Source organism: Cupressus sempervirens, chromosome 7 (assembly GCF_028749045.1).
Source record: "Cupressus sempervirens isolate cs-2001-9-10 chromosome 7, ASM2874904v1, whole genome shotgun sequence".
Classification (NCBI taxonomy): domain Eukaryota; kingdom Viridiplantae; phylum Streptophyta; class Pinopsida; order Cupressales; family Cupressaceae; genus Cupressus; species Cupressus sempervirens.
The window spans coordinates 30,300,096-30,325,356 of NC_143124.1; positions in this window are offsets into that span (position 1 = coordinate 30,300,096).

Here is a 25,261-nt window from a genome sequence, read left to right on the forward strand (position 1 = left end):
TGTAACAAAATAAACAGAAGGAACACACAGGTTCCTAACATCCCCTCTCCCTTAGAAAAAAGCTTTGTCCTCAAAGCTTAAGGTGTGGAAATTGTTGTTGAATCTGAAGAAGGGGTTCCCAGGTAGCATCCTCTGGTTGCATGCCATGCCACTGAATCAAGACCTCAGAGATGGAGCGAGAGCGAAGCTGGCGAGTGCGCTGGTCAATGATTGCCACCGGCTCAAGGATAATGGATCCTTCCGTATCCATTTTAGGGAGAGTAGTTTGTGCTCTGACAGTGGTACCCAGAACTTTCTTTAGACAAGAAACATGAAAGACTGGATGAATGCGGGAAGAAGGAGGAAGTTCCAGTTTATAAGCAACTGAACCAATCTTCTGCAGAACCTGATAAGGCCCATAAAATTTTGGGGCCAGCTTATGACGCCCTTTCAGCTTTAGGGAGGATTGTTTGTATGGCTGTAGACGAAGAAAAACCATATCCCCAACTTGAAATGAGCGCTCAGAACGGTGTTGATCTGCTTGCTGTTTCATCCGATTACGGGCCATGTGAAGATTATCCTGTAAGGTACGAAGAATCTGATCCCTGCTGCGGAGAACTATGTCAACTGCCTGGACTGGTGAGCTGTTGGGAGTGTAGGGAAGGAGCACTGGAGGTGCCTGACCATAGACTGCTTCATATGGAGTCATTTTAGAGGCAGTGTGGTAAGAGGTATTGTACCACCATTCAGCTAAAGGGAGCCACTTGGCCCACTGATGTTGCTGTTCGGAAGTGAAGCAACGAAGATAAGTTTCCAAGCATTTATTGACAATTTCCGTTTGACCATCAGTTTGTGGGTGATAGCCCGAACTCATCTTCAGTTTGGTGCCAGTTTTCTGAAACAGTTCAGTCCAAAAATGACTGGTAAAAGTTGCATCACGATCAGAGACAATGGAAGAAGGGAGTCCATGAAGACGAAATATCTGGTCCATGAAGATTTGTGCAACAGAGGAGGCAGTATAGGGGTGGCTGAGGGCACAAAAATGACTATATTTTGAGAGACGATCAACCACAACCAAGATCACTGTCTTGCCACCGGATTTAGGAAGCCCTTCAATGAAATCCATAGAAATATCAGTCCAAATCCGTGTAGGGATGGGCAATGGTTCGAGCAAGCCAGGAAGGAGGGTCGTTTCACCCTTGTGGCGTTGGCAAGTATCACATTCAGCCACCATCTGTTGAATCGTCTGTTTCATCCCTTTCCAAAAGAAGTTTCTCCTTGCTCGCTCATAAGTTTTGAGGAAGCCTGAGTGCCCTGCTGAAGGAGAAGCATGGAGTTCATAAAAAATAGCCTGATGTAGAGCTGGGTTCTGAGGAAGCACTAGCCGACCCTTGTATCGAAGAGAAGCACCATCCCAAGAGTAATGTGGTATAGCAGAAGGATTATTGGCTAGCTGGTGAATGATTTGAGATAAAGAAGAGTCACTGTCATAGCCCTGCTGAACAGACGCTAACCAATTGGGAATGGGCTTAGAAATAGCGGAAAGGGAAGCTTGATTATCAAATGTGCGAGAAAGAGCATCTGCCACAATATTCTCCTTACCCTTCTTGTAGGTGATCTCATAATCATACCCCATGAGTTTGCTGACCCATTTCTGTTGTGTAGGAGAGGATACCCGTTGTTCCAGGAAGTATTTCAGACTTTGGTGATCGGTTCTGATGCAAAAATGACTCCCTAAGAGGTATGGCCGCCACTTCTGTACAGCATGCAAAATAGCCATCATTTCTTTTTCATAAGTAGACAGGGCTAGATTCTTACCAGAGAGGGCTTTGCTAGTGAACGCAATAGGATGGTCATCTTGCAGGAGAACAACACCCAATCCATTGCCGCAAGCATCACTCTCAATAGTGAAGGGTTTGGAAAAATCTGGCATCGCGAGAACAGGTGTACTGCACATAGCCTGTTTCAGTTGTTCAAATGCAGTCTCAGCAACAGGGGTCCAGGAGAAGGCATCCTTTTTTAACAGAGCTGTCAATGGTGCTGCAATTTTCCCGTAATCTTTGACAAACTTGCGGTAGTAGCCAGTCAACCCCAAAAAACCCCGAAGGCTCTTGAGAGTTTTAGGATGCGGCCAAGTTTTCATGGCATCTATTTTTGTAGGATCCACCCGCACTCCATGGTGTGCAACAATATGCCCGAGATACTCCACTTCCTCCTGGCCAAACACCCATTTAGATAGTTTTGCACAGAGTTGATGATCAGAGAGAAGTTGCAAGACAAGCTCCAGATGATGGAGATGCTCAGCCCAAGTTTTGCTATATATGAGGATATCATCAAAGAAGACCAGAATGAATTTCCGGAGGTATGGTCGAAATATGTTATTCATCACTGCCTGAAATGTTGAAGGAGCATTCGTGAGGCCAAAGGGCATGACTAAAAATTCATAGTGACCATCATGTGTGCGGAAGGCAGTTTTAGGTATATCCTCCTCATTAACTCGAATTTGATGATACCCAGAACGAAGATCTAACTTGGAGAAAAAATGAGCCCCATGAAGTTCATCAAGAAGTTCATCAACAACTGGAATGGGAAACTTGTCCTTTATAGTGAGATGATTAAGTGCTCGAAAATCAATGCAGAGTCGCCATGACCCATCTTTTTTGCGAACAAGCAGAACTGGAGAAGAAAAAGAACTGGTACTAGGGCGAATAATACCTTGCTTCAGTAAGTCACGGACAAGTATCTCGATTTTGGTCTTCTGATGAAATGGGTAGCGGTAGGGCCTGATGTTGGGCGGAACACTGCCAGGAAGGAGCTGAATACGGTGGTCCTCTGGACGAGAAGGAGGTAATCCCACAGGTTCAGCAAATATACCAGAATACTTGTCCAAAATGTGTTGGAGATCGGCAGGAGTGCTAGAGACTGCTGATGGCTGCATCTGAATGGAATGGAGCTGAGCGATGACACCATGTGAATTCTTCTTAAGAAGTTTTTCCATACGGTGTGAATTGATGATGCTGAGAGACCCTGGTTGTAAGCCTTTCAAAGTGTGTTGGTGCCCCTCGGCTGAAAACTGCATCCAAAGTTCAGCAAAATCCCAGAGAATGGGGCCAAGAGTGCGTAACCATTGGGCACCCAAAACCACATCACAACCACCTAAGGGTAAGGCAAACATGTCAGAGCGCATGTTATAAGCTCCAATAGAGAGACGCACATTGCGACATTTCCCTTTACAAGGTAAAGTGCCCCCATTGGCAATCATGACTTCAAAGCTAAAGCAGGGATGGATAAAGCAATCAGCCTGTTTGGCTATTCGTGGATCAATGAAGTTATGAGTGCTACCAGAATCAATGAGTATAGTAAGAGGGATCTTCTTGAAGAAACCCTGGACCCGCATGGTTTGTGGAGTAGTGACTCCTGCCAAAGCATGGACAGATATCTCTGGTGGAGCTTCTGGGGAAGGAGGTTCAGGCTGGTGAGGCTCAACCTCAGCATCCACTGTTTCCTGAGCATCTACATATTCTTCCAGTTCCGGTGGAGAATCCACATCCAAGAGATAGAGCTTTTGCTGAACACATCTATGGCCCCGAGACCATTTCTCATCACAATTATAACAAAGCCCTTTGTCTCGCCTAACTCGCATCTCTGTTTCAGACAAGTGCTTGATCGGAGTAGTTCTGGGAGCTGGTATGACTGGAGGGTTGTGAGAACCTGTATTTCTGAATGGAACAAAATTAGATCTGGAGCGTTGTAGAGCACTAATCTTGTCTTCCGCTAACTTAGCCAACCCAAGGGCTTCCATCATTGTAGTAGGTCGAAACATTTTGACTTCTGAGCGAAGTGCATCCTTCAGACCACTGACAAAACAACTACGGAAGAATTCATCAGACAAGCCCTCTGTGTGATTAGCTAATTTTTCAAACTCTGTCTGGTATTCTCTTACAGTGCCTGTTTGACGCAGTTTAGTGAATGCTCCTGTGAAGTCATCAAAGGAACTAGGGCCAAAGCGCTCCAAAATGAGGGTGCACAATTCGCTCCACGTTGGGCCTACATTAGCCTTGATGTACCAACGGAACCATTGAAGAGCTTCATGTTCCAAATGAAAAGATGCAAGGGAGACTTTGTGGTTATCCAAAGTATTATGCAAGCTGAAATACTGCTCTGCCCTATAGATCCATCCAGTCGGATCAGAACCATCGAAGCGTGGAAAATCAAGCTTTGGTCCACGGAAATTGCCAGAAGAGGACCCAGTATCTCCTGAATGGTTTCGGCTCATGGCTGACTGCTGAAAGTTAAGACCCAGAATTTTGTCATCCAGATCTTGAAGTCTGGTTTTGAGGGATGCAATTTCCTCTTCCATGATTTTGGCTCCTGTACGCGTAACAACCATAAAACAAGGTTTTTTTTTTTTTTTTTTTTTTTTTCTGAACAGTCGACTTAGAAAAATTCACTCACAGACAGAACAACTGAAATGAATTATTGCAATAACAAGAGATATTAGAAGTGAGAGGAACCTGAAGGCCACGACAGAAAAAAAAAATTTGATGTAATTTCCACCCAGCGAGCCCAAGAGAGTGCTCTGATACCAGATGAGAAGAACCTCCTTATAGCAATATCGTGAGAATGCTCGAAATAACAGAATACAAAGTGATAGCAGAACTCAGAATAAATCTACTGATCGCAGGCCACTTTGAGGGGGTAACCTCCTTTGAGCAAGCTCAATACAATAAATTCGTCCGTGCCCATCAAGGGCCTCAACCTATTCTTATATACTGGGTACGATCTAGAAAAGTAATACTACCTATGCATGTGGGATAATAAAATAAACTCACGGGACGACTTACAAAGCATATGCGTCCAACAACTCTACTGTAACAAAATAAACAGAAGGAACACACAGGTTCCTAACATTGGGAAAGGACATACTAGGAAAAGTGCACAATTTTTGGCTCAGTGATAGCTTGCCAAACAATGGTGAATCTATATCTCTAGGTCGAACTGAGAAGAATGTAAATGCCAACACCGATCCACCATAGGCAAGTCAGGGACCAACCAACGATATCCCAACTTGGATTTATAACTAGACAAAGGAGTGATTAGATACCATTTCCAATCCTTCCACCAAGGCTTGATAGACTGAATAACCAACTTGTGTAACACATGTGAAGGCATACTTTTCTTGGCTTCTTATGTATCATAAATATATATATTTTTTAGAACCAATCAATGCGAATATAAAACTTATAATAGAGATCAATTTTGAGGACTCATTTGCAAGAGTTTCTAAATTGGATTTTGTTAAATATTTTTTACATGAATATTTTGAATCACACTTGGTGATCCTTTAATTTTCCTTGTGCTCTTTCATCCTATTTTCCATCCTAATGACGAATTATGAAATTTGATTCACAATGTTAATGTACAAATGTTCTACACAATTGAATCTAGAAACTACATAAGATTATTATAGATTATAGGAATATCTTCTTTCTAAATTTTAAGACCATCAAAAAGTGTCAATATAACGTTACCAATAACTAACTTCATACATGAAAAATCACATCTTAATAATAATGAAATCATGAGCAATATATAAAACAATTTATAGACATACAAAAGTCACAAACTATAGAAATTTACCTATATAAATAAAACTTTATCAAACATTGAAACCATAATTAATATAAACGTATACTTAAGAAAGGAACTTAAACAATATTTGAAACTCTCCTGAACATAAATTGAGCACACATTTATAAAAGAAGTGGCAAGGATAAAATGATTAACCGATTCACCGTACTTTGCACAAAGACATACTTGAGAGTCAATGACCACAGTTGAGTCAAGTAGATGACCAAATTGACCTCATAGAAGAAAGTGAAAATCACACATAGAAGCCAACACCCGCTCCTCCACTCAAACTTTCCTGAAAAGAGTGATGAGCCGGTCAAAGTAAGCGTGCAAATAATGTCACATTTTTTAAAGCACTAAGACACGAGGTAAATGCGTGGGCACGGAAATGGAGAAAAGTACTTTAGAGAGGAAAATACTTTTCCCACTTCCACGCAACTTTTGCCTTCGACTTGGTAAAATTGAATTTATAAATTATAAAACATTTGATATTCCATGACTCTTCATGGCTACAAAGGTAGCCTAGTAATTCTTTGTATAGGTCTGTCATGGGTGTATATATTTTTTATTTTTTATACGTTGGGACTAAATTGTATTAATATCTTTTCTTTTCTTAAAGATAGGTTCTCCACCATTCACACAACTCTATTATATCTCATCTTTCTATGTACTTACCACATTTTTTGGTTCACATTCTTATGCATCTTGCTCAATCCAAATATTTAGGACTCACATGCTCACACCCGTTCATATATACATATTATCCATCATAATCTTATCCTCTCTTTTTCTTCTTCTTCTTTTTTCACTAGTTCATAGTCATATGGTTGTTCTTAGAGATACAATCGCATCCTATCATAATTTATTTATTTTTTTCAAAATTGAACAACTTCTCACCCTTATGCTTCTTGCGAAGGCAAACTAAGCGCATATGTTTTGGTGATATTCAATTTTATGTTTTTATATTTAAAGAAGTTGAATGCATTCGTTCTTATAATAAAAATTTACAATCATCTCTATACAATTTTTTTTTGTTCTCATCTCTATAGAGAAGTCATTTTTTGATTCTCTAAAAGAAAGTTAGTGTAATATAAAAAAAAATTGGAACATCTCTAAGGCTAAACAATGATGTGTTTTATATGATTTAATTTTAAGTTATGTTTGATTAAGGCATAATACCCTCATGAACAATGTCATTTAACAAATCTACCAAGAGATTCATCAATACGATTAACTATTTTCATAGACATCAAGAGGCATAATAACATTATAAATAAATTATGTGTACCAAAAGAGAACATATCTGCAAATAGAAGATAAGTTTGTGGTCTTATGCTTGTACCTAACTTCTAAACTCGTCCCTCTTTAAATTAAATTGTTTATTTTACTTTATTCATGATTACTAATCTAGTTTTAATTAATCATAATCCCTCAAGTTACTATATCTAGATTTTCTCAATTCCTTATATCATCTTAATATCTTCATATTAATTATTACATCTGTCATATGATATCAAAGTCTTTTGCCTATAAAATGTCTTAGAAAAGAACATCTAAAGTTTAAGAAAGGAATGAGTTTGGCCTGTAAATAATATAGATATGCCAATTAGTTCACTTTATTGTTGGACATGATAATATCTATCTACACAAGGAATCATGATGATCATTGCAGACATATTTAGAAGGTTTCCTAGAAAATATAAAAACATTCAAACTATTTTCTAAGAGTACCATAAAGGCATTGTAACTTTTTGCATTCAAATACTTATTTGATGTTTATGGAAGAGTTTATTTATTTATTTATTTTAAATTAAAAAAATCAGTAAGAGGTTGAAGCTAAGTTTAATTACTATGTATTGTGATTAATTATTATTATTTATTAAATTCAAGTAGACTTGAACCCAAGGCCTTTCAAATAAGAGACTCACAATTTATCGTTTAGTTGTAGGCTCTTGCCTATGTTTATGGAAGATTATTGTTGGATGTTTAAATAAATTATTGCTAATGTAGACTAGTGTATGAATGTTAAGGAGAGTCATGACACTCAAAATTATAGAAGAATGCATTAGAAATTAGTTGTTCAATTTGCTACACTACAAAGTATTTTGAAGGTAAAGATGTTGATGAAATATGAGATTGACTTGAGAAGCTTGAAAGTGGTAGAATCAAGCATGAAAAGAATTTGCAACCCATGGAGGTATTATAAAGATGGAGGAATGCATGTTAGGTACACAATTTTGTCAATACTCTCCCTAATTTATGTTTTACAAAGTAATATAGTTAAATATTTCATAACTATATTAGTTTTATCAATTTTTTTGGTTGGAAGCAAAATTATGTATTGTTTGTTTGCAAGAGAAATATTAATTATGTTTCTTGACCTTTGAATTTTGAGAGGAGAAAATTTTTTCATGTGGAAGAAAAAAATACAAACCTAATTTGTGTTTGAGGATCTTTGGCATATAGTCCTCAAAAACATCGCTGGACTAACAAATGTTACCAAAAACTAATCTAGGCTTGACAAGGCTAATCAAAACACTTTAGTAATCATCTTGTTTGAATTTTTAGATGAATTTTAGCCTAATATTATAATATCCATTACTAGATGATTGGTATCATCCTAAAACAATATATGAGGCCAAAATCACAATCAAATTCTCCACTTGCAATGATAGTTATAGTGCCTTAAAATACAACATGTGGAAATATTAAAAAAAAATTGTAGGAGAGTAGTTGATATTAGGATATCACACTAGGTATTAAGGGAATAATTTACACATGCATCTCTTGTGCCCACGATATTAAGAGAATTGCCCCTTTGCTTAAAGCGTGTTTTTTACTCATTTCAATATGGCAAATATTGTTGGAATTAGGTGTTGCATACCAATGCATAATATAACATACTATTACCTAATTATTTGGTTTTGGTACATCTTGGATGTATTTAGTCACACTAGATTATTGTTTACGGCCACTTGTAAAGTTGTACATAGTAGTGGGTTAGTTATTTTATGTGTGTATGAGACAAAATAATTAGTTAGAACTCACATGTAAGCATGGTATGTTGAGTGTTGATGTTACAATATTATATTGATGGTCAGTTGCACGCTTTGATGATATATTAGATCACATGAGTGAAGTTAGATTTTACATGTGAGCATGGTATGATGTGTGGTGATGTTATTGTTGATCCCTAAGTTATGTTGTCTATTAGTGTCAAACACTTAGTCATTCACAAGGTGATGCAATGTGAATCTAGATGTACCCAAAAATGAGGTGATCCAAAATCCAACAAACCAACACACAATGGAAACACAATAACAAGTAACAAAAATGTAAGATCTAATACCAATCACAACTCTTTATTCATATAATAACTAATTACATGCAATATGTGTTAGGAATAAGGTGTCTCAACCTTGTATAATTCTTGTTCTTATTATTTGTTTTGTAAAATGTATTTCTTGCAAATAATGTTGATGTGTCGACATCTTAAATTGTGTGTAAGAAGATCATGACTAAAATGGTTATGACGAATTCCTATGACACGTAAGAGCTATGTTAGGAAGATTCAATGACAAGTGAAGACGTGTGGCAACTAAGATATTTGAGTACTGTCTTGAAGAATGGTAAAACCCTAATACGGTTTACCTTTTAGGAGTAGCCCTAAAGTGAAGCGCATGTTATAAGTGTTTTTAGGGTTGCGAAGAGATGCGATGTGAAAAAGGTGTATTGTTGGTACTGCGAGTAGCTACTGGAGTCTTCTGTTGTTGATGTTGAACTTGCATTGCAAGTGTATTGTAACCTCATGTTGAAGATAATACATTGTGCAGGTTCTGAAGGGGTGGGGTTGTTTTACCAAAAGGTTTTTCCCCACCGAAAAATCCTTGTGTTATGTGTTCCTTTCTCTGTCTATTTTTTGTATGCATGGTTGGCTGCAATATTGTTGTTTACATGATATTGAATCTGTAAGTGTAGAAGATTTTAATAGGATTTGCATCATACTTTCCTTATGAGATTAGTGTAGGAAGCTATTTCCGCACCTGAGTTTCCTTACAAGTGGTATCAGAGCTTGATCAACTTTTGATCCTAGTTGTTGGGTAGGGTTTTTTGAGTTAATCTCAAGTTGAGTGGGAGTCTTGTGCAGAGCATCCTGAATCTTATTTGCAGATTGAGATGGTGAGTTCATCATATGGAAGAATGGAGGTGGAGAAATTTAATGGCACTAATTTCGAGTTGTGGAAACTCAAAATGGAAGACATGTTGGAAGATCGTGACCTATGGGAAGCGACTACAAGTGCTACAAGACCAGAAACTATAGCTCAACCAGATTGGGATATCAAAGACCGTAAAGCTAAGGGTCTCATAAGACTCTGTTTAACCGATGCAGTCCTTCTAAATGTTCTAGATTAGAAAATCGCATATAGTTTGTGGGAGAGACTTGGGGCCGTGTATCAGGCCAAATCTTTGGTGAACAAGTTGTTCCTAAGGAAGAAGTTGTATTCTCTGTGAATGGAGGAAGGTGGATCCTTAACGGATGATTTAAATGCATTTAATCTGCTGGCTGCACAGTTGACATTAGCTAGTGTCAAGTTAGAGGAGGAGGATCGTTACTACACACTTTTGGGTTCTTTACCAGATTCATGGGACCATCTTGTGATGGCTCTCAGAAGCACATTAGTCACTTTCAAAATGGATGATGTGGTGTCTTCACTGCTATCAGAGGAGATGCAGAGAAAGGCTTCCGTTTTGAAAAAAGAAGCCCTTGATGTTCATGGGAGATCCATGGAAAGAGGAAAGAAAAATGACAATAAGTTTGACAATAAGGGTAGATCCAAATCCCGTGGGAAGTCAAAGACTTCCAATAAGTCCAAGGCAAAATGTTGGAACTATGATAAGACTGGGCACTTTCGTAAAGACTGTAAAGAGCTTAAGAAGAAGAAGAAAGCCTCAGATTCTGGTTCTGAAAAATCTCAAGAAGATGGCGATGCATTCATCATAGGTTTGGCAACCCATGCATTTGATGATGTGTGGTTGGTTGACTCAGGTACATCTTTTCACATGACCTCTCATCGAAACTGGTTCTCAAGATATGAAGAGTTCGATGGTGGAAAGGTGTACTTGGGTGATGATTCTCACCTAAAGATAGTTGGACATGGAAGGGTCACTATCAAATTTCCTGATGGACGAGTAAAGGGAATCAATGGAGTTATGCACATTCTAGGTTTGGCACGAAAACTATAATCTATAAGTATGCTAAATGATGTAGGTGTGCAAGTTTTTTTTTCTAAAGATGGATGTAAGATGATGAGAGGAGTTATGGTGCTTGCTAAGGGTACTAAGAGAGGTACTTTGTTTCAGCTTGATGCACACATTTCTCAGTGTAATAGTTCTTCTGTTTCAAAGAAGAGAGCAGCTATCACTTCATCCCCACCATCTGAACAAGCAGTAAAGAAGAATGTGGTTAGTGGTTCTGATGGTAGTGCAACAAGTGTACCTAAGGGTGCAAACACTTTGGAAGGAAAGCTTCCTGCAGAAAAGACAATGTTGTGGCATTTGAGATTTGGTCACATTGGTGAGAAGGGTCTCAGAACCCTGAAAAATAAAAATCTTGTTGAGGGGTTAAATGATTGCAATCTCGAGTTTGACTTCTGTGAACACTGTGTATATGGTAAACAAAATTATGTTCAATTTTACTCTAGTTCTCACAAATCTTTTGATGTTTTGGATCTTATTCATTCTAATGTATTTGGTCCTGAAAAAGTTCCTTCAATCTCCAAGTCTGTATTTTTTTTTATCTTTCATAGATGATTATAGTAGAAGGACATGGATTTATTTCCTTAAAAGTAAGACACAAGTCTTTAGTCGATTCAAGGAATTTAAAGCCCTTGTAGAGAATCAGACTAGTAAGAAGATTAAGTTGATTTCAAGGAATTTAAAGCCCTTGTAGAGAACTGACAATGGTGGTGAGTTTTGCTTAGCAGAGTTTGAATAGTTCTGTAAAGAACAAGGTATCGAGAGGCATAAGACAACTCCATATACCTCACAGCAAAATGGAGTTGCAGAGAGAATGAATAGGACAGTGATGGAGAAGGCTAGGAGTATGCTTAGTGGAGCCGGTTTAGAACAAAGGTTTTGGGCCGAAGCTGTGGCCACTGCTTGCTATTTGGTTAACAAATCTCCTACATCAGCCCTTGTTGGTAAGACACCCATGGAGGTGTGGTCTGGTAAGAAGCCTTCAATTAGACATCTTCATGTTTTTTTTTGTGAAGCTTCTGCACATGTTCCAATGGAAAAAAGATCTAAGTTGGAAAACAAAGCTGTTAAATGTATTTTCATTGGGTACAAGCTTTGGGATCCTGTGACTAGTAAGGTGTTGTATAGTAGAAATGTTATTTTTAGAGAGCTAACATCTTCTCCTATTGTGCTACAACCATATGAAAAAGAAAAGGAAAAAGATGTTGTTCAGTTGCCTCCTACCCTTGAGAAGATTGAACAGAGAGACCATGTTGGATCTAATGATGAGGAGAGCTCTTGCAGCTCTGATAGTTCAGAAGAAGAGGAAGAACAACCTCAACCTTAGCCCTTGAGGAGATCTACGAGAGAAAGAAAGAAACCAGAAAGGTTTGGTTATTCTATGTTAGATTCTAGTTGTGCTTTTGCTTTGATTACTAACACTGATGAGCCTAGATCTGTGAAAGAGGCTTTGGGCATGGAAGATGCAGGTTCCTAGATTGAGGCTATGGATGATGAGATGGCTTTATTAGAGAGAAAAAAAACATGGGACCTTGTACCTTTCCCTAAATGGAGAAAATCTGTTGGCTATAAATGGGTGTTCAAGAAGAAATTCTGTGCAGATTGCAGTGTTGAAAGGTACAAAGCTAGATTGGTTGCAAAGGGGTATTCACAGGTAGAGGGAATAGATTATGGTGAAATATTCTCTCCTATTGCAAAGTTGACATCCATTAGATTTCTGTTATCTCTTGTTGCATCATATGATTTAGAGATAGAACAGATGGATGTGAAGACAACTTTCCTTCATGGTGATTTGGAGGAAGAGATTTATATGTCACAACCCGAGCACTACATTGTTAAAGGTAAAGAATCCTTAGTTTGTAGATTAAAGAAATCTCTATATGGTTTGAAGCAATCTCCTAGGATGTGGTACCTTAAGTTTGATGCCTTTGTGTTGTCAATTGGATTTGTAAGATCAAAATCAGATCATTGTGTTTATTTCAGAATTGAAAATGATCGCCTTCTTATTGTTGCATGATATGTTGATGACATGTTGCTGTTTGGGAAGGGTAAGGGTATGATTTCTGATTTTAAATCTTAGTTGTCAGCACAGTTTGAGATGAAAGATCTTGGGGCAGCTAGGTACATCTTGGGTACGAAAATCAGTAGAGACAGGTCTAATGGAACACTTTGGTTGAGTCAGAGTAAGTATGTGAAGTCTGTGTTGGACAGGTTTAGCATGGCAGATTGTAGACCACTATGTGTTCCTATTCTTGTGGGAACAAAGTTATCTGTAGATGATTCTCCAAAATCTCCTAGCGAGGTGGAGGACATGAGTAGAGTACCTTATGCTAGTGCAGTTGGCAGTCTTATGTATGCTATGGTTTGTACTAGACTAGACATTGCCCAAGCAGTGGGAGTCCTGAGTCAATTTATGGCTAATCTTGGACGGATACATTAGGATGCAGTTAAGCGAGTATTCAGATATTTGAGGGGTACATCAGATTACTCCATATGTTATCATGGTAACTCTTCTAGATCTCCACATTCAGTTTGTATTCATGGGTTTGTGGATTCAGATTGGGCAGGTGATATTGACCGTAGGAGATCCACCAGTGCTTATGTGTTCACTATGTTTGGTGGTGCCATCAATTGGATGAGCAAGCAACAACTTGTGGTTGCTTTGTCCACTACAAAAGCTGAGTACATGGTTGCTACTCATGCTTGTAAGGAAGCCATTTGGCTTAAGAGATTTTGTTCTGATGTTGGTGTTGATGCAAAACATATTACTATTTGGTGTGACAGTCAAAGTGTTATTTGCCTTGCAAAGAATCCAACTTTCCATGCTAGAACGAAGCACATTGATGTGCAATATCACTTTGTGAGAGATATGGTGGAAGATGGAAAGGAAAATTTGGAAAAGGTAGATACTGTGAAGAATGTTGCAGATGCATTAACAAAAATAGTGGGCACTGAGAAGTTCAGATGGTGTTCGGAGTCTATGGTCCTTTCAGCCTATAGCAGTTAGTTCTTGTTTTGTTCATGTTGCTCTTACAAGGTGTTTGACAAGTGGGAGAATGTTAGGAATAAGGTGTCTGAACCTTGTATAATTCCTATTCTTATTATTTGTTTCGTAAAATGTATTTCTTGCAAATAATGTTGATGTGTCGACATCTTGAATTGTGTGTAAGGAGATCATGACTAAAATGGTTATGACGGATTCCTATGACACGTAAGAGCTATGTTAGGAAGATTCAATGATAGGTGAAGACGTGTGGCAACTAAGATATTTGAGTACTATCTCGAAGAATGGTAAAACCCTAATATGGTTTACCTTTTGGGAGTAGCCCTAAAGTAAAGCACATGTTATAAGCATTTTTAGGGTTGAGAAGAGATGCGATGCGAAAAAGGTGTATTGTTGGTACTGCGAGTAGCTACTGGAGTCTTTTATTGTTGATGTTGAACTTGCATTGCAAGTGTATTGTAACCTCGTGTTGAAGATAATACATTGTGCAGGTTCTGAAGGGGTGGGGTTGTTTTACCAAAAGGTTTTTCCCCATCGGCAAATCCTTGTGTTATGTGTTCCTTTCTCTGTCTATTTTCTATATGCATGGTTGGCTGCAATAGTGTTCTTTACATGATATTGAATCTATAAGTGTAGAAGATTTTAATAGGATTTGCATCATACTTTCCTTATGAGATTAGTGTAGGAAGCTGTTTCCACACCTGAATTTCCTTACAATATGCTTGCTTGTAATGCCTTCCGAGTTAGGTTCAAATACAAACAATAATTACAAAACTAGTTCTACAAGATCCCACAAGATCCAGTTACCACACGCTAATTCTAGCTAGTCCAGATCTACAACTAGATAAGAACACTAAGAAGAATTCACACTTGTACCCTTAAGTTCACCAAGCAATCATCTAGTTCCTAAGTCACAACCCTAGCTCTTCAAAATTTTCATTTATACTTCATCCCCTTCTCCAAGTTGGAATAAATCATCCTCCTCCCATGCCAAAAGACTCTAAAAGACCCCTTCTTATACCCAACTAAGCCACAAGTTGGCCCAGCTCATTATAAACTAAATTAAATCCCTTACATTAAATATAGGTCGAGCCACAAGTTGTCTACAACACTAAATTAAATACCCATACATAAATTAACTACCAAAAGTTGGCTCATAGATAACTCGATTCCAGTGAAACCAAGAGCAAACCAAGTGTCAGGAAAACCAAGCCAAGCACCACTAAATTCCCAAGCATTACCAAGCTCTAGAGACCATATCGAGCTCTAGCAACCATGCCGAGTTCCCAGACCATGTCGAATTCCTAGACTCTACTAAGTTTCATAGACCATGATGAGTTCCAGAGATCATGCCAAGTTCCTAGACCATGTTGAGCACTAGTATCTGTATATGAGAAAATGTTAGTATGCTAATAAAAACCAAATTTAAATAAAGCTTCTACAAACTAAAAAAAATTCATAAACTTCAAGATAGACTAAGATGAGCTCTTAATTGAAAATATGAGCCATTAATGGGCTCTCTCAATAAGAAGCTCTCTTGTTGAGTAGCTTTGTCTAAATAGATAGGATGTATGCTCAAGCTTTATGCTTCAAAAAGGGCTTCAATGGATGATTGTAGATTTTTGGTGTGGATAGATGGCTTTAGTATGGATTTGGCTCTCAAAATAGCATTATAACTTTACTTCATGGATTGTGTTATTTTGCAAAGGGGAAGGATCCAATTTATAGGCAAGAGGCTTGAGGGTTTGAGGGCTAAGATGCAAGGATGGGAAAAAGCTTATGGAGGGCTCAGATTGCATGAGAGGAGAGCACATGGATTGTGCTTCCTTATAGCCAATCAAGGAGTGACACATGTCACATGGTGAGAGGATGGAGGAAAGGGGAAGGATGAGTCAACAAAGGAGGCTCAAGGGATAAAATCTTCATAAAGACCCTCATAATGACTTGTAAGAGCAATAAAAGGGCTTGTAAGAGTCATTTATGGCCTAGTGGACTTCATAAAGTTTTATGGTTGAGATATTTTGAGGGTGATGAGAGAAAATTCGACTTGGACTTGATTAGGAAAGTTTTAAGCTTGCTTAGGCTTGTGCAAATGATTAGAGGATGGATTAGGATGGTTTAGGATTAGCTTAGGGATAGGCAAGTGGATGGCATTTAATGAGGGTGGGTGAAGGAGGAGATATTTGTTAGCTTTGGCTTGGGTTAGTAAGTTTTAACCCATGTTTAGGGAATGTGACAAGGTTAGGAGGGGATTAGGATTAGGTTTAAAGACATCTTCTAGAAGAGTCTAGATTTTGGAGGAGGATAAAGACTTTCTAGAATAGTCTAGAATTTCCTAGGATGAGGATGAAGACTTTCTAGAAGAGTCTAGAACTTCTTAGGATGAGGATAAATTAGATTTTTAGGAAATAAATAAAGTTTTATTTATTTCAAGGGTTTGGGTTGAGGAGATATTTATTAAAACTTTTTTAATAAACATGAGGATTAATATTTAATTTTAATTAAATATTTTGAGTTGGGATTAGGGGTAGGAAATGATGGGATTAGCCTTTAATCAAAATTAAAGAAGGATTAGAAGATTTTGGAAGAGGTTATTGGTCATAAGGAAATTGGCCAACTTTTGGGAAAAAAATAAATTTTTTATTTATTTTAGGATTTTTGGTCAATTTATTAATTAAATAATTAATAAATAAGGAAATAATGTTTAAATAAGATTTAAACATTTTTGGGAGGGATTCCTTAATTAAATATTTTTAATTAAGATAAAAGGATTTAATGGCATAAAAATTAATTAATTAATTAATTAAATAATTAATTAATTAATAAATGATGATGTCATCAGGAATTTTTCAGAAAATAAAAATACTTTATTTTCTAAAGGATTTTTAGGTGTCTACATTTTGCCCCTCTTTGATGTGATGCCGCAAGTGGCATGACATCAAAGATAAGAAAATAAGATGCCCAAGGCTAGAGCAGAAGAGGAGAGAATGGACTATGAGATGCCCCCTCAAGAAGGCAGCGGGGAGAGAAAGCGAGGCTTGGTGGCTTCTTGAAAAATACAAGAATCTGGGATGAGCAAGGAGACTCAAATTGGATTAAGAGAAGAGGTTGAATTAGCTCAAACTCTCACTATGGGAGAATGATAAAGGAGAATCAGATGCACAAGAGGAAGCAAGCTTAAGACCTTAGGGAAGGTGGAGGATGAAGGAGCAGAGTGCTATAAAAAGGAATCCAAGATAGGGAGATGGATGAGGGGATTATAAAGCTGATGCAACAGGATTTCAAAGAGTTAGATTGGCGGAAGATGGGTTTCGGAGATCCCTAGGACTAGGATTGTGGATCTCGAAAGATGAGGCTTGGTGGGTTGATTTGGATTGGTGGATCCCTAAGACTAGGATTGTGGATCAATAAAGCTAAGAGTGATGAGTGATTCAAAGAGATACTGATGCATCAACTGGGGTAGGAGAGACGGATGCTGGATATGGATGGGGGATAATGGAGATGAAGGAAAACCATTGAAGCTTTTTGAGCGGGGGGATACTTCAAAGAGAAGTACCACCATGTAGTTGAGCACTAGATTTGCTATAGGACTATTGGTTAATTGCCAAGGTTACCAAGAACATCAAGGCCTTTTCACCAACCGTCCAAAGGACTGACAAACTAACTCAAAACAAACACACAAGGATTGCCCCAGCATCACACATGAATCCTAGAGGAAGCAGCGTGGAAACGACATTGGAGAACCCACAAGCAGAAAAGAAAAACAAACGAAAGACCTGATCAAGACCTTACGCTCTAATTGCCCCATTCGCAGCATACCATGATATGGAAGATCGTGGCAACCTTGAGGAGGGAACAAGGAGATTGCTTGGAAAAGATACTTCAAAACCCAAAAGGGAAGATCCCAAACCAAAAGAAAGTGAAAATCCAAAAGAGAACCGTTTGCCAACGAGATGGGTAGGATGAGGTACTAACGGACCAAGATCAGACATGAGGAAAGCTAAATCCTGCAAGGACCTATCGGAGAGCACCTAAGCTGGTGGATTTGGATGAGTGATGCATCTGGCAAGCTGAACTAAGAAAGATAACACTTTGGTGATAGGAAATCTAGCTAAAGGATGCATTGAAATATCTAACCAAAGTGTGTGATGTGTGCAAGATGTTGACCAAGGACGAACTGACACGAACGTTGGATAGATACAATGGTACTAAGCTAAAGAGGATGTACAAGATGATGGACCAAGATATGTTACAAATGTACAAATTTTTTCATGTTTTGGTTTTTGTGAGATGGAAATGTTTGTGAAGGATGGGATGTCTATAATAGGTGATAGGTGGATAGGTAGATGGTTTGCGAAAAGATTAAGTGAAAATGGGGTTTTGTGTGTGCACGTGATAGTATACAAGCTAGGATACAAGATTATTTATAGGCTGGAATATGGTACAAACCTTGGACAAGATTCGGATAGACAAGGTATGGTACAAGATTTACAAGGTATAATACAAGCTTTGGTACAAGATTTACAAGGTGTATAGGAGGTATTTACAAGCTTCATCAGATTTTTGGATATTTGGTTGGAACACCAAGGGAACAAGAAAGTGTGTCTTATGGGATGGTGGGTAAATGGATGAGGGATAGGATAGTGATAGATAATGGATTAGTCTTTAGTACATAAGGCGCCTGAATTACCAGGTTTTCACCAAGGTACCTATCCAAGGTGCTTGAATTGCCAAGTTTTCACCATTGGACGCTTGTTTCTCTTTACTATTTTTTTTTCTTTTGTATTTTTCAAAAGCCTAGTATACCAAGGATCTTCAAGCATAGAACTTCTTGAGATGAATGATGTTAGTAGGATCATTCAAGAGTTCTCCTTCTGGTGTAGATAGCTGATAAGCTCCAGAGCCAAAGGAAGCAGTGACAACATAAGGACCAAGCCATGTAGGTTCAAACTTGCCTTTCTTTTCTCGATCTGCTTGGACTTTCATGTTTTCTTTAAGGACCATGTCACCTGGCTGAAAGTGTCGTGGAAGCACCTTCTTGTTGAAATTCCTTTTGAGACGAGTTTGATAGACTGTGAGATGATCATAGGCTTGTTGTCGCTTCTCGTCTAAGAGATCTAGCTGGGTGAGCCGAGCTACTCTATATTCTTCATCTGATATTTGCCCTTGCAAAGATATGCGCAAGGAGGGAAGTTCAACCTCTATAGGTAGTACTGCTTCGGCACCATAGACTAGGGAGTATGGAGTTGTGCCTGTGGATGTACGGAATGAAGTTCGATAGGCCCATAGGGCTGGATTTATTTTTAGGTGCCAATCACGGCCGGAATCATTGACAACTTTCTTTAGAATTTTGAGGAGGGTTTTGTTAGTTGCCTCTGCCTGGCCGTTACCTTGTGGGAAATATGGGCTAGAAAAGCGGTGATGGATGCGGAGGGAAGTGCATAATTCTTCCATGTTGAGATTTTCAAAGTTACCTCCATGGTCAGTGAAGATGGTGGATGGGATGCCGAAGCGGCAAACAATGTGGTACAAGATGAACTTGGAGACCTGAACTCCTGTAGCTGAGACTAGGGGGACTGCTTCCACCCATTTAGTGAAATAGTCTGTAGCTGTTATTATCCATTTATGTCCATCAGATGAGACGGGTGTGATAGTTCCAACTAGATCAAGGCCCCAACAAGCGAAAGGCCAAGGTGGTGCAATAGGCTGTAGATCCTGTGCTGGAGCGTGCACAAGATTTGCATGCTGCTGACATGGGAGACACTTTCTGACAAAGTCACAGGAGTCTTCTTCAATGGTAGGCCAATAGTAGCCTGCTCTAAGGATTTGTCGCGCTAGGACAATACCACTCGTGTGGGCACCGCAAAGTCCAGAGTGTACTTCCTTTAACACCATTGCGGCCTCATTTTGGTCTAAACATCGAGAGAGAGTATCGTGATAACCCTGACGATATAGGGTATTGGCTATGATAACATAGCGGGATGATTTTCGGATGAGGTTCTGGCGTTGGGTACGTGTGAGGTGAGGGGATATGATACCATCGTTAAGGTAAGCGTGAATCTCATGGTACCAAGGGGATTGGGAACCAACCAAGATACAAACACGGTTTGAATCCTCATTCGCATAGGCGGGTGTGAGGAGCTGCTCCACTAAAAACTCATACTGTGTAGCTGCTTGGGGAATTTCCAAGAGCGAGCCTATAGTAGCCATAGCATCTGCTGCTTTGTTCTGTATTCGAGGCACTTGTGTAAACTGAAGCTTTGTAAAATGTTGGGTTAGCTGATCAACTAGCTCTTTGTAGGGTAATAGCTTTTCATCTTTGGTTTGATATTCATTTAGGGCTTGCTTGATGATGAGCTGAGAATCGCCAAAGATTTGTAGCTCAACAATGTTCCATTCTACAGCTATCTTTAATCCTGCTATGAGGGCCTCATATTCAGCTATATTGTTGGTGCTAGGGAATTGTAGCTTGAAGGCTTTTGGAATGTAATCTCCTTGAGGTGTGACCAACAATATTCCTGCCCCTGATCCATGAGATGTGTATGAGCCATCAAAATAAAGTTTCCATGGGGGTTGTTCTTCAATTAGACAGATATGCTCATCTGGAAATTCTGTGATCAACGAATAAGCATCTATTAGAGGTGCATCAGCTAGGTGATCTGCTATAGCTTGCCCTTTGATTGCCTTTCTATCCACATACTGGATGTCAAATTCACTAAGGAGCATAACCCATTTGGCCAAACGGCCTGTAAGTGTTGTTCTAGAGAGCATATACTTGAGAGGGTCAATCTTGGAGACTAGTTGGATGGTATGACTTAGCATGTAATGGCGAAGCTTTTGAGTTGAGAAGACAACTGCCAAACAAGCTTTTTCCATAGGAGTGTAATTGAGTTCATAACCAACTAGGGTTCTACTGATGTAGTAGATGGCTCTTTCTCTTTTGTAGTCATCAAGCTGTGCTAGAAGTGCCCCTAGAGCAGTAGGTGTTGCCGATATGTACAAAATTAGGGGACGACCAGGAATTGGTGGAACCAAGATAGGGGGATTGATGAGATACTGCTTGAGATGGTTGAAGCTGCGCTGACATAAAGGATCCCAATTGAAGTTCTCATCCTTCTTTAGTAAATGTGAAAATGGTGTACACTTATCTGCAAGCTGGGAGATGAAGCGTCGAACAGATTGGAGCTTTCCTTGAAGAGAGCGAAGTTGTCGCAGTGTCTAGGGAGGAGGCATGTCTAAGATAGCCTTGACCTTCTTGGGGTCGATCTCTATACCTCGTTTAGAAACTATGAAGCCTAGAAGCTTGCCAGATGTGACCCCAAAGACACATTTCTTGGGATTCAGCATGAGATGATATTTGGCTAACCTATCAAAGACTTTCTCCAAGTCAGCAAGATGATCCATGAAGGTATGAGACTTGACCAAGATATCATCCACATAATCCTCCAAAATGCTATGGATGAGATCATGAAAAATGGCTGTCATAGCTCTTTGATAGGTAGCCCCAGCATTCTTTAGGCCAAAAGGCATCATGTTGTAGCAAAAGGTTCCCCAAGGGGTAGTGAATGCTGTCTTATGCTGATCCTCTTCTGCAATCTTGATTTGATTATACCCAGAAAATCCATCCATGAGGGACAAAATTTCATGTCCAGCTGTAAGATCTACAATCATATCTATGTTGGGCAAGGGAAAATCATCTTTTGGACAAGCTTTGTTAAGATCTCTAAAATCAGTGCAGATTCTGATGTCACCGGAAGGTTTAGTGACAGGGACCATGTTGGAGATCCACTCTGAGTAGTCAATAGGTCGGATAACCTTAGCAGCTAACATTCTTTCTAATTCAGCTTTGACCAATAATGCCACCTTGGGGTGCATTTTTCTAAGCTTTTGTCTGACGGGCTTGATCTTTGGATCAACTGCAAGATGATGAACTACAAGCTTTGGATCAAGTCCTGGCATGTCCTGATATGACCATGCAAATCGGCCAATATTCTCTCTTAAGACCTCAAAGAGGAGGTCAGCTTGGTCTTGTGATAGGGATGCAGCAATGTGAACAAGTCTGGGGATCTCTGAAGAACCAATGTTGACTTCTCGAGTATCCTCAATTAGAATAGAAGACACCTCTGGTCGATTATCTTGAGGAGGCAATGCTAAATCCTCATGTTCTTCTTGTGGCTCTGGATTTTCTTGCTGAGGGGTTCTCTTCGTTGCCTTAGCTAGTCTCAGATTCACCTTAGTTCCAGTTTTGGGTGTATCGGAACTAGGTTGGGGATTTTCTCCAAAATACCCCTTGGGATCTAGCTTGTAGATATAGGCAGAATCTAGCTTTGTTTTCTTGTGAGGAGTTTCAGCTCCCATGAATCTTAGAAGTGCCTCCTCTGATGTGAACTCATCGATGTGTACGACACTTGGTTGGTCCCAATCTATGAGTTGTGGATAGGCGAGTGGTAGGTCAATGAGGTGGATGGATAGTTCTTGGAGAACAGAGTCTCCAAGGGAGATTTGGTCTAGGATATCGTCGTAGGCTCTCTTTTCAACTTCCTCAGGAATGTCTTCAATTTCAACAAGGTCGCGGTGAATGTTTGAAAAAGCGTGACCGTTCTCATTGGTGCCCCCAGTTGTGGGTATGCCAAAGCCAAGACCTGACTTCGATTCCCACTTGTGTGTGTCGATGGGGCACTGCATGCCTCTTTCTTCTGGTCCTAGAACACCACCTTGATAGTTCCATTTGTTAGTGATGAGCTTATGTTCTTGGGGATACTTTTGGCTAAAGTGATCAAGGCGTGCTTGATTTCTTTGAGGTGCATCCTTATGTAACCATTTGTTGATATCTGGAGTGAGCTCCTCATGAAGAGGGATTTTCGAGGATACAAAGGTTGTTGGGCCAAACTGTTTGTATCGAGGAGGTGGAATTTCCTTAGCTTTGTGATATGTCGGTCGTCCATGGGCATGTGGATCAAGTGGGAGTGCCTCGACAGCAAATGCATCTGACAGACTATACTCTCCACAACCTTTGTTATTGATCTTCACGGTAGACAGGGTAGAGGCGAGGATGGTTTCTGGGTCATTATAAGTGTGGGATGAGCTGGCGATGGATGTGCCGATATCAATTCCAGGGCAATGGTTTGTATATGAGGCTTCAACCGCATTGCAGTAAGCAAAGGGTTCTGGATCGGCATGGATGGTTACCTCAGTGCCCTGATGCAGAAATTTGACGCACTGATGGTAAGTGGATGGAATGGCTTTCATGGCATGAATCCATGGGCGACCAAGGAGGATGTTGAATGGTAGGTTTAGATCAATAACATGGCAGAGTGTCTCTTGGATGACTGGCCCAACCTTGATTGGCAGCAAAATAGTTCCTTCTGTGGTTCTTTCCAAGTTGTCATAAGCTTTGATGGTGATAACCTCACTGATGATATCTGCCTCAGTATACCCAGCTTGTTTTATGAATTTTAGGGTGCAAATATTCAAGGCTGATCCATTATCTATCATTACTCTTTTCACAGCAAAGTTGGATACCATGATGGCTATGCGAAGCGGAAGGGTGTGATCTGGCTCGACCACGGGTATGTCGGTGGGTTTGAACGATAGGGCACATGAGGATGAGAGGTGTCCAACAAGATTACGAAAATTAGTAGCATTGATATCAGAAGGGACACGGGATTCTATGAGAGCACTGTCAAGGATGTTCTTGTACACAGGACTAGTGCGAAGAAGGTCTAAAATGGAGATTTGGGCTGGCATGTTCCCAAGGTGTTCCAAGATATTGTACTGACTTTTTGATGGAGCTGATGGTGTTGGTGTAACAGGTGGGCCTGCAATGTTAAATCGCGCTCTTCGAGTGGTGACTGCACACTCATTGTTTGGTCCTTGGATGTTGATAACATTGACGGAAGGCCCTTTCTCGGATATACAACCTATAAGGCTACCATAGTCTATATAGGATGAAGTGTGGTCATTGTTCTTCCCATGCTGTTGGTTTGGCTGACGGTTGTTGGTGTTGTTGTTGTTGGTTTGGATAGGTGCTTTTCCAAGATTTTGGTTGTGGTGTGGAGGAAAAGCATTTTGATAGATTTGTAAGCCTGCATTGGGAGAGGTTTGGGCACCAACAGTGATTTCCTTCCGATCAATGAGGTCCTGCACATAGTCTTTTATTTTCATGCATCTGAGGGTAGTGTGACCTTTTACCCTATGAAATTTGCAGTACTCATTATCTTTGTACCATGTAGCTTTGGATTGGCTTGGGTCAATTTGCTGGGTAGGGGGAAATTTGATGAGGTTTTCTTTGACTAATTTCTCAAAAATGACATCCAATGGTTCACCAAGGGGTGTATAGTTTCTAGGTGTAGGTTGGAATCTAGGCTTTTGTCCTGCAGCTACATTGATGGCATTAGCTTGATTGCTAGACCCTTGGAAGTTGGGTCTTGGATTGTGGTTTTGATAGCTTTGGTTATTCTGTTGTTGGTAGTTGATAGCTTGTTGATTTTTTGGTTGATATGGTGGGTTGGACTGGTTGTGAGAAGGACCAACAATATTCACATGTCTGGTGTCAGTGACGCCATCTGTTGCAACGTGCTTGTTTTTGTTCCAATACCTAGACTTGTCATTGGAATGTGATTGATTTTGGTTGGCTTCCTTGTAAAGCTTGACCACACCATCTTTAATGAGTCCTTGCTCAAGGATCATTCCTTTCTCTTTGATATCTTTGTAGGTTTGCAAACAGTTCATGGTCATGTGGTGAGCCAAGCTAGGATGGGCATTATCAATAAACATTTTCACAACATGGCGTTCTGGCAAGGTGCAGGATATGCGGGTGGTAAGGGTTTGCCATCTTTGCAGGTATTCGGCAAGGCTTTCTCCACCTTTTTGCTTGGTGTGGACAAGATCAACTATTGATAGCTCTGTTTCAACAAGATGGGCATATTGGGCTACAAATGCCTCAGATAATTCAGCAAAGTTTTTAATTGTACCATAGGGGATTCTATAAAACCATTCAAGAGCTGGTCCAGCTAAGCTTTTGGGAAAAAGGCGCAAGAGGAAGACATCATTGTATGCTACATCCTGGCAGTGCATGTAAAATTCTTTGATATGTGTGACAGGGTCTCCTTTTCCTCTGAATTTGTCAAATTTGGGTACCTCAAAGTGTTTGGGAAATGGTGTCATGGTAATGGCTCTGTCAAATGGGTAAGGACACACATTCTCAAACTTGAATGTCTTCGGATCATTCCCTTCTTGGATGGCTTTTAGAGCTATCTTCATTTGCTCCCATTCTGAATTGATAGGTGATGGCTGGGGTGCCCCCAATGTAGGAGTGCCTTGAGGTAGGTATGTACTGGATGGGGCCACTGAATATGGATGGCTATGAGGGATTTTCTGATAGGGATTGTA